The sequence below is a fragment of the Rhinolophus hipposideros genome, assembly GCF_964194185.1.
Source record: "Rhinolophus hipposideros genome assembly, chromosome: 21".
NCBI lineage: Eukaryota > Metazoa > Chordata > Mammalia > Chiroptera > Rhinolophidae > Rhinolophus > Rhinolophus hipposideros.
The window spans coordinates 2617055-2624870 of record NC_138067.1 but is presented as its reverse complement, the minus strand read 5'-3'; positions in this window follow the sequence as shown (position 1 = coordinate 2624870).

The window sequence follows — 7816 nt, the reverse complement described above, 5'->3', positions numbered from 1 at the left end:
GGGATGGAGCAGAAATTAAAACTTCATCTGATTGGGTGACCTTGAGCAACCCCCAAGGCCTCATTTCTCTCGTCTATGAAATGCGATTACAATAGACGGTAGTTGGGAGAACTCAATGGGAAATGCATAAAAAGTGTTTAGAAAGGTGGCTTTTCCATGGTGAGCACTCAGAAAGCTTTAATCACTATTGCAGTCAATCCGGCTTCCTCGCACTGGCTGCACTGTCCTCATTGGTTCTGTGTGTGGCCCCCAAGTGCCACTTGGGTCTGATGGCGAACGTCACACTGATGTACAGTCCTTGACCTGAAGATTCTCTCCGTTTACTTTGGCACGATTTATAATCTCTGCAGAACGGGAGCTCTGTCATTGAAAAGCGCTTCCTGTCACGTATGGTCAGTGCCACAGGACAATGAGCATGCAAGGGCTGGTGAGCCGAGAAATCACTACTGCGTGCAGGTTACGGAGCAGGGAGACCTGCCAGTGGCTGTCGTCACTGCCAGGTGGTTGGTAGGAGCAGGCACGGCGTCTGGGTTTAAGCTTACCACAGAATACAGGGATGTTGGGGCAAAGAGAGTCCGTTCCCGGTTGGTAAAATATTGCTTGCGTCTTTGCCTTGGGAAGCTGGCTATGCCAAGCTTTGGGTGGAGGTCTGCGTGGATCTGTGTGCTGAGCTTTGGGAATGGGCTGTAGGAATGCCGGTGAGATGGTGAGGCTGAAGGAAAGAAGGGAGCAGCTGCAGGGGAGCCACAAGGGGGCTTTCTGAAGTCTCAAAGCCAAGTTCTGTGTCTCCATTCAGAAGGAGAGGTGAGTCCTGTGTCCCTGCAGTCTCGCGGCCGCGTTGTCCAAGAAAGCCACCGTCACGTGGGCAAGGTCTGTGGCCATCAGTGGTTTCTGCAGAAGAGCCCCTGCATGCGCCCACATTGTAGAGAGGTAGTTGGGCGGCGGGGGGAGGGAAGGTCCGGGTAAGAGTTCAGTTCCTTTGTGGGCAACACAATGCAAAGTACACCATCATGTTGTTGAGAAAGCTAAATGACAAGTGTGTGGGAAGAGCTCTACACAGAGACAGAGAGAGCTCAGTGAGCATTTGCTGCTGTTAATAATATTTCACTTGAAACAAATTTCACTGCTGGGGAAAAAAGAGTTCAAAAACCAATGAATTAGATCATCTTCCAGCTGTAAGTTTCTACGACTTTAAAGGACAAGGCCTGTCAGTAAAATAATGTGACACATTTTCATGTTTGGGTCCTGGAATCAGTTTGTGAAACAGGAACTTGGCCCAGATGGCACGTCAGATGCGTTAGGACATCTGCACTGTGCCAGCCCAGCATTCCACCTTGTGTTTCAGTGAAGGATGGATGGTGCCCCAAATCTGAAAGCACTTCCTAGGCCAGGTGCCCCCCGTCATGGACCCTGAAGCAAGCACTTTAACGCAAGCCGTATGTTTGGGAGGTGAACTCCGAAAGCAGAGTTGAGAAGGGGGGAGAGAGGCAAAGCAGGGAAGAACTAATGTCCAAGCCTAGGTACCTGCTGTGGACATTGGGGCTCCAGGCTGCTGGGGGCCGAGGACACACGGGGTGGGGGTGCCACAGGCCGCTGCCTCCCGAGGGCTGTGGGAGTATCGGCTCCCGTCCTCTTCAGGAAGCTAGGGCGTTTGTCCTGCAGCCCTGTCTGTCACGGGCTGGGGGTCAGCTCCTCCAGTGCCCTTGGGGTTCTTTCTTGGAGAGCCATCTCAGGCGCTTACAGTAGGAAGCTGTCTGCATGCCCTGGTCCCTGAAGGGAATTGATGGGACACCAAGAGGGTCTCAGAACACGCAGCATTTCCTGTGACTCAGCACTGTATCTGCGTGTGAACTGCGTCAGGACCTGAATGCTGACTGTACTCAAAGGCCGTTTCAGAGCGGTGAGTCCAGCCGCAGCTGGAAAGGGTGAAGGATGACCTGGACCACATCCTTGAAAGGGCACCTACTATGAGCCTAAGCCCAGGTTAGGTTACTGAGGACACAGCAAGGAACCCAACTCTTGGGGCTGATTTTTGTTAGACCCATTTGGACCAGGCATCCACCCTGGCACCAACCACGTGACCAGGTGGGGGGAACTGATTGGCCATGCCTCGGGCTCATGCCTGACTCTGAAGTCAGCAGTGGTGTCGCACCCTGACCTCTCCCAGACAAGAGGGATTGGGGAGACATGGTTTTCCCAAAGGGAAACTGAGGTACTGCTACCAGGAGAGGAAAAATGGAGGCCACGCAGGCAAAAGCTACAGGTCCCACTTGTCTGGCAGATGGACATACGCCATCACTTTTAGGAGAAAGGATTTCTACAGGTGCATAAACTAGGCTCAGGGATGTTCAGAGAGGTGCCTTAGGCCCCACAAGCAGCAGAGGTGGGGCCGAGGGGGCCGTCACGACTGAGGTTGGACCAGAGGCTTTGTTGGTGCCACGGAACACAGTCTCCTAGGTGAACCCTTGACAGGCTCCAAGGTGGAGGACGGACAGATGACGGGGGTCGTTCATTGAGAGCGTGACCCTGGGGACTAAGCCATGAGGTCAAGGCAGGGGACTTTGGTTGGTCCAATACTACAGCAAAACAGGAAGAGGGGCGGAGGGACTGCATTTCCTCTAGTCTGGCTTCTCTAGACGTTGGTTCTCGCGTCTCAGGTTGACAGCAACTCATGCCCACTCGCTTCTGTGCCTGATTTTCTGTCCGAGCTTTGCATGTGGTTATTCTGTGGGCTGGGAACAGGAAGAGCAGGGAGAGTGGATATTCCATTCGCAGGTCGGTGGTCTACATGAGAAAGGAGGAGCTGGAGTGGGGTCTTACCCTCTTGTGAATGTGGACAGAATTAAGAGAAGATTTGAGTCTGCTAGGGAGGAAAGGCAGCCCAGAAATCTAGGGAAGGAGGCTATCTCAAGATACTCGTAGCTGACAACAATTTTTCCCAGGTAGGACCCCGAATTCCTACTATGTAGCGGGGTCCACTTTCCCTGTGTGGAAGCAAACCTTGGAGTGCCTGGTTGGTGTCTGCGTGTCTCAGGCCTGGAGTAAGGGATGTATGTGTCTGTGAGCAGCTGTGGGTGTGTGTGGAATTCTCGATTATCTGCAGCTCTCAAACCTCCTTGACAAGAGGAATAATGCACGAGAAAGGCGTTTGGAAGAAACCTCCAGAGTCTAAACATTTTGGTGCAACCCTTTTTCTCCTTGCCCTATGTTTAAACTGGACTGAAGGGGAGTGATTCTGGCAAATACAGTAGGACCTTGGTTTTTGAACGTCTCCATTGATGAACATTTTTATGGTTTATGAGCGCCGTAAATTTTATGGATCTATGGTGTCATTAGATAGTAAAATTCATGCTAAATTTGCAGTTTTAGGGGTTGATTTTAAAGGTCTGGAACAGATTAATCCATTGTGCATTACTTTCTGTGGGGAAACTGTGCTTCAGTTTTCGAATGTTTTAGAACTCGAACGGTGTTCCAGAACAGATTACGTTCGAAAACCGAGGGACCACTGTACATAAATCATTGGAACATAATGATATGGCCTTTAAGGTCCCCAGCTTGAAGGATTTAGCTCTTCAGGGTAGAAAGAAATGGCAGCAGTTTATAAAAGCACAATTAGATGACAATGCTGATTTGTCCCTCCAGTCCCCCGGATGGTTATAAAACGTGACTTGATAAAAGTTCCTCTTCAGTTGATCGTAGGTTGGAAATAAAAAACAGCCGAGGTCGGGGAGGAAAACCCAAGGCAGCTGGCACCTGTTATGTTAACACCCAGAAGCACTGTGATTGGCACCGTGGCCAGAAGGGCTGAGTGCTGGAGTTGAGAATGGATTTGGTTTCTGCCTAGAAGGAACCATGTTCCCAGGACATAATGAGACAGTCTGTCTTATGGGTTATTACAGACTGTGGCACAGTCTCTCCATCTTGCAGCCGTGACAAAACATTTCACAATTTGAAGTACTTACGGCCGTCCACATTTTCATATGCAGCCATTTGGCGAGTCAGTGGAATCTGCTGAAACGAGGTATCGTTCATTAAACCAGATCAGAAATTTTTGCCTGGGAATTTACGTCAGTGGAGAGAACAGTATTGGTTCAGTGAGATGGGGCTGAAATGCATGTGACCACTGACATTTTCAGCTTGGTTCACATCTAGGTTTACAAACTCAGCAGGTTAAATGAAGGTCAGATAGGCTATAGGCACCTTGATTCCATCAACTGAAATAAGCAGACTTTCTGAACGTCAGGTAGGAAGGAAACCCTTGCCTGGCCTTCAGATCCAGACACTGAAGGGAGGGGGTGGGTGTGTGTGTGGCCGAGCAGCTGGGGCTGTCACCGTCCTCCTGAGTGGCAGCACCTGGCTGCTGCTGAGTGGCAGTGCTCTGTGGACTGGTGGAGCCGATTGAGAGGGCACGGCCGAGAGCCGGGGTGCCCAGCTCCCTGAAACGCAGTGCATCACAGCTGAGCTGACTCTCGGTGAGCTCTGGGCTAGGGTGTACCTGGGGAAGAGAAACTGAGGTCACGGCATTTTGTAACAGACTGTGATCCCTTCCCCTGGAGTGTCCTGTGACCCTCCACACCAGGGTTATTAGGCAGCGTCCAGCCACGTCGGCGTAAGCAGTTGGTCAGGACAGTGTTGCTGATACGGCGTCCCCTCGGTGCCCAGCCGTCACCCTCGCTGTCTCTCTCACCCACAACATCCAGTCCGACAGCCAAACCCATGGGCTTACCTCCTAACCAGTCTCTTCACGTCTCTTTCTTCTTTTAAAAACAGTTTTGCTGAGATAGAATTCGCTACCACACAATTCACTTTTTTAGAGAGTACAATTCAATGGTTTTTTGACATTACTCATTGTTAAAAAGCGTGGTCAAATACAGAGAACGTAAACATAGCCCTTGGAGCCATTGTAAGTGTCCCATTCAGTGGCGTTAATGACAATCAGGGTCACGCCACCACCGTCACTCTTTATTTCCAAAACATTTTCATCACCCCAAACGGAAACTCTAACTGTTGAGAACTAACTCTTTGTTCTCCCTCCGCCTGGCCCCTCCCTGGTGGGCTCTGCTTCCTGTCTCTGTGATTGGCCGGGTCCACGTGCCCACATGGGATGGTCCTGTGTCGTCCACCTGGGTCTGGCTTCTTTCACTTACAGAATGTTCCCAGGTTTGCCTGTGTTGTGCTTGTGTGGGGACGTGATTCTGCACCTCTCTTTTAATCACTGCGTGTACCACTCGGTGCCAAGCCATCATCCTCTCCCCTCCGATGACAGGAATAGCCTCGGGCAAATGCCACAGTATCCCACCCACATGCCCTGGCTTTTCTTGGCGGAGCCCAGTCTGCTCACAGGCACATCAGGCCCCAGGGACGCTGTGACGCTGGTGTACTAACCCTCCAGCCCCTCGCGTCTCGGACGGGGTTCCACCCCGCCTTCCGCAGTTCCCAGTGGGATTTGGTTGCAGGTACCACAGAAGTGACCTGCTTGAGAATACGGTCTGGGGTGGCTGTCTCCTCTTCCCTGTCTCACTTCCTACCAGTTTTCTAGCATCACTTCCCAAGTCTACTTGCACTCAAGCAGAGTGCACTTCTGGGGGACGCAAACACGATGGCCCCCTATCTCGCGAGGCTCCTTGCTTCCCCTGTCATCTCCCTAAGATCCCTGCTTCACGTTGCAGCTGGCGTGCTCTTTTACAGTACAGGCCCGAGCTTGTCATTGTCCTGTTTACAACTGTCCCAAACCCTTCAAAAGAATCCGAAGGCCTGACTGAGCGGGAGTGGACATGGTCTGGCCCGACCGTGGCGTGACCTCCGCTCCCTGCCTGTCCCATGAGGACATCACGTTCCCTCCCATCTCAGGCCTTTGTAGCTCATGCGCTGGCCCTTTCTCTTATCTTGGCGGGACCATAAGGCATAGCTACTAAGAGCACTGAGCAGCCAGCACTGCTGACCCATCAGGACGGACGCTGGCTGTGGACACACAGACGCTCATGCGCACAGCAGCCTGGCTGGAGCCTTAGTTCACTCAGGCATCAGAGTGAATGTCTCCTCAACACGAGGCCTTCGCTGACACCCCAATTTAAACCCCTTCGCCCCAAACCCTCTCTTTTTCACTCTATCACCCTAGTTTTGTATCTCCATTGCACTTGCCACTCTCTGCAATTATCTTGATTTTTAAATGTTATTTTTTGTCTGTTTAGTGTCTCCCAAACAGAACGTAAGCTCCACGAGGGCAGAGACTTTGCTGTTTTGATCACCAAGGGATTTCTAGAGCCTGACCCACACTGGGCGCGTGGGCATTCGGTCAATATGTGTTGAGTGAGTAACTGAATGGATGGGTGTCACGGTCCTGAAATCAAGAAGCCCATGGCCTTATAGGGTGGGTGGCCCTGTACAGAGTCTAGAGCCCATGACACGGCAAGGAGCGTACGTACTGTGCCCACCTAGGGGAGACCTGGGCCTTCAGGCTGTCCAAGGTCACAGTGAGGGGAAGAGCATTAGCCCTTTGTGCAGGGGGCTCTGAGAGGTGGAGGAGCGTTAGCATTTGTGTGGTCGGGGCCTGGCGACCTCAGCGTCGTGCCAGGAGCACTGGGAAGGGGTCAGGATGCACAGGAATGGGGAGGAAGGAGTGTGAGGGAAGCAGGGGTGAGGCAACAGGAGGTGGTGAGGAAGCTGATGGAGGAGGGGTGAAGGGGGAGGAGTGGAGACTGACTGGGGACGAGGAAGGCCTTGTGGAGTGAGGGCAAGGGACCGGGGCATAAAGATCTTTTGTGTGTCTTGGATCAGGAAAAGGGACACATTTCCCTAGGAGATGGGAAGAAAGGAGAAGTTGGCTGGAGAAACAGGAAGTTTGTGTGGGAGAGAGAGGAGAGAAGGTGGCCTGGCATTACAGGGGGCACATGTGGGGGGCCCTGCGGATGGGGCGGCTCTTCAAGCCGGTCCACCAGTGAGGATAGGAGAGCATGGGGTCTTCAGCTTTCCCGGGCCTCTCCCCGCTCTGCAGGAAAGCCAATCAGTTGTTTACACCACCAGAAGTTAAACTGCTTATTGGGGCCTCTTTGTGGGGTGTCTGCAGGGGAGCAGAGGGCAGGCTGAGGTACATTTCAGGAAGAGCCTGCAGGCAGGGCTGACGTAGCTCCTGGGCTGCCTGGCAGAGAGGGACGGCCCAGTGCACCTCCTCTTGGACCTGGTGGGAGGGGCTGGCCTGGCATCCAGGCTCTACTTCTATTGTGAATGCCGCACCTGGACCGGAATTTCTCTGGGCAGACCCCCTGTGGGCAGCGAGCACACGGGCTGCCTGGGACCCCTGCCTCCCCGCCACTGTCTCCAGAGTCTTTGGAAGAGGATTGCTGGCCTTCTGGCCTGCAGGCTCCTGCATCTTTGTTGAATCTCGGGTCTCCTGTGGGTTCTTGGTTGCGGCCATTGTCCAGAGAGAAGCTGTCCCCAGCCTTCAGCATGTCACCAGGGCCAGCTTGGGCCCCGTGCCATTTCCTCCAGTGTTGAGGGGTCTCAGAACAGCTGGGCCCATAAGGGGTGGGGGCAGGCACAAATCTGGCCTCACAGCCAGGCCGGTTCTCCTCACTGAGGGTAAGGTCGGCCCCCAGCTCACAGGCAGGGGGCTTTTGGCTCCGGGGCTGGGCTGCTGAGCACGTAACATGGGGCTAATCTGGTTGAGACGGGTTATAAGTTTAAAATACAGCTGATTTCAAATACTCAGTACAAACAATGTCAGCTATCTCAATACTTTTTCATACTGATTCTGTTGAAATTATATTTAAAATTTAAAAAATTTTTCAATTATAGTTGACATTGCAATGTTATATTT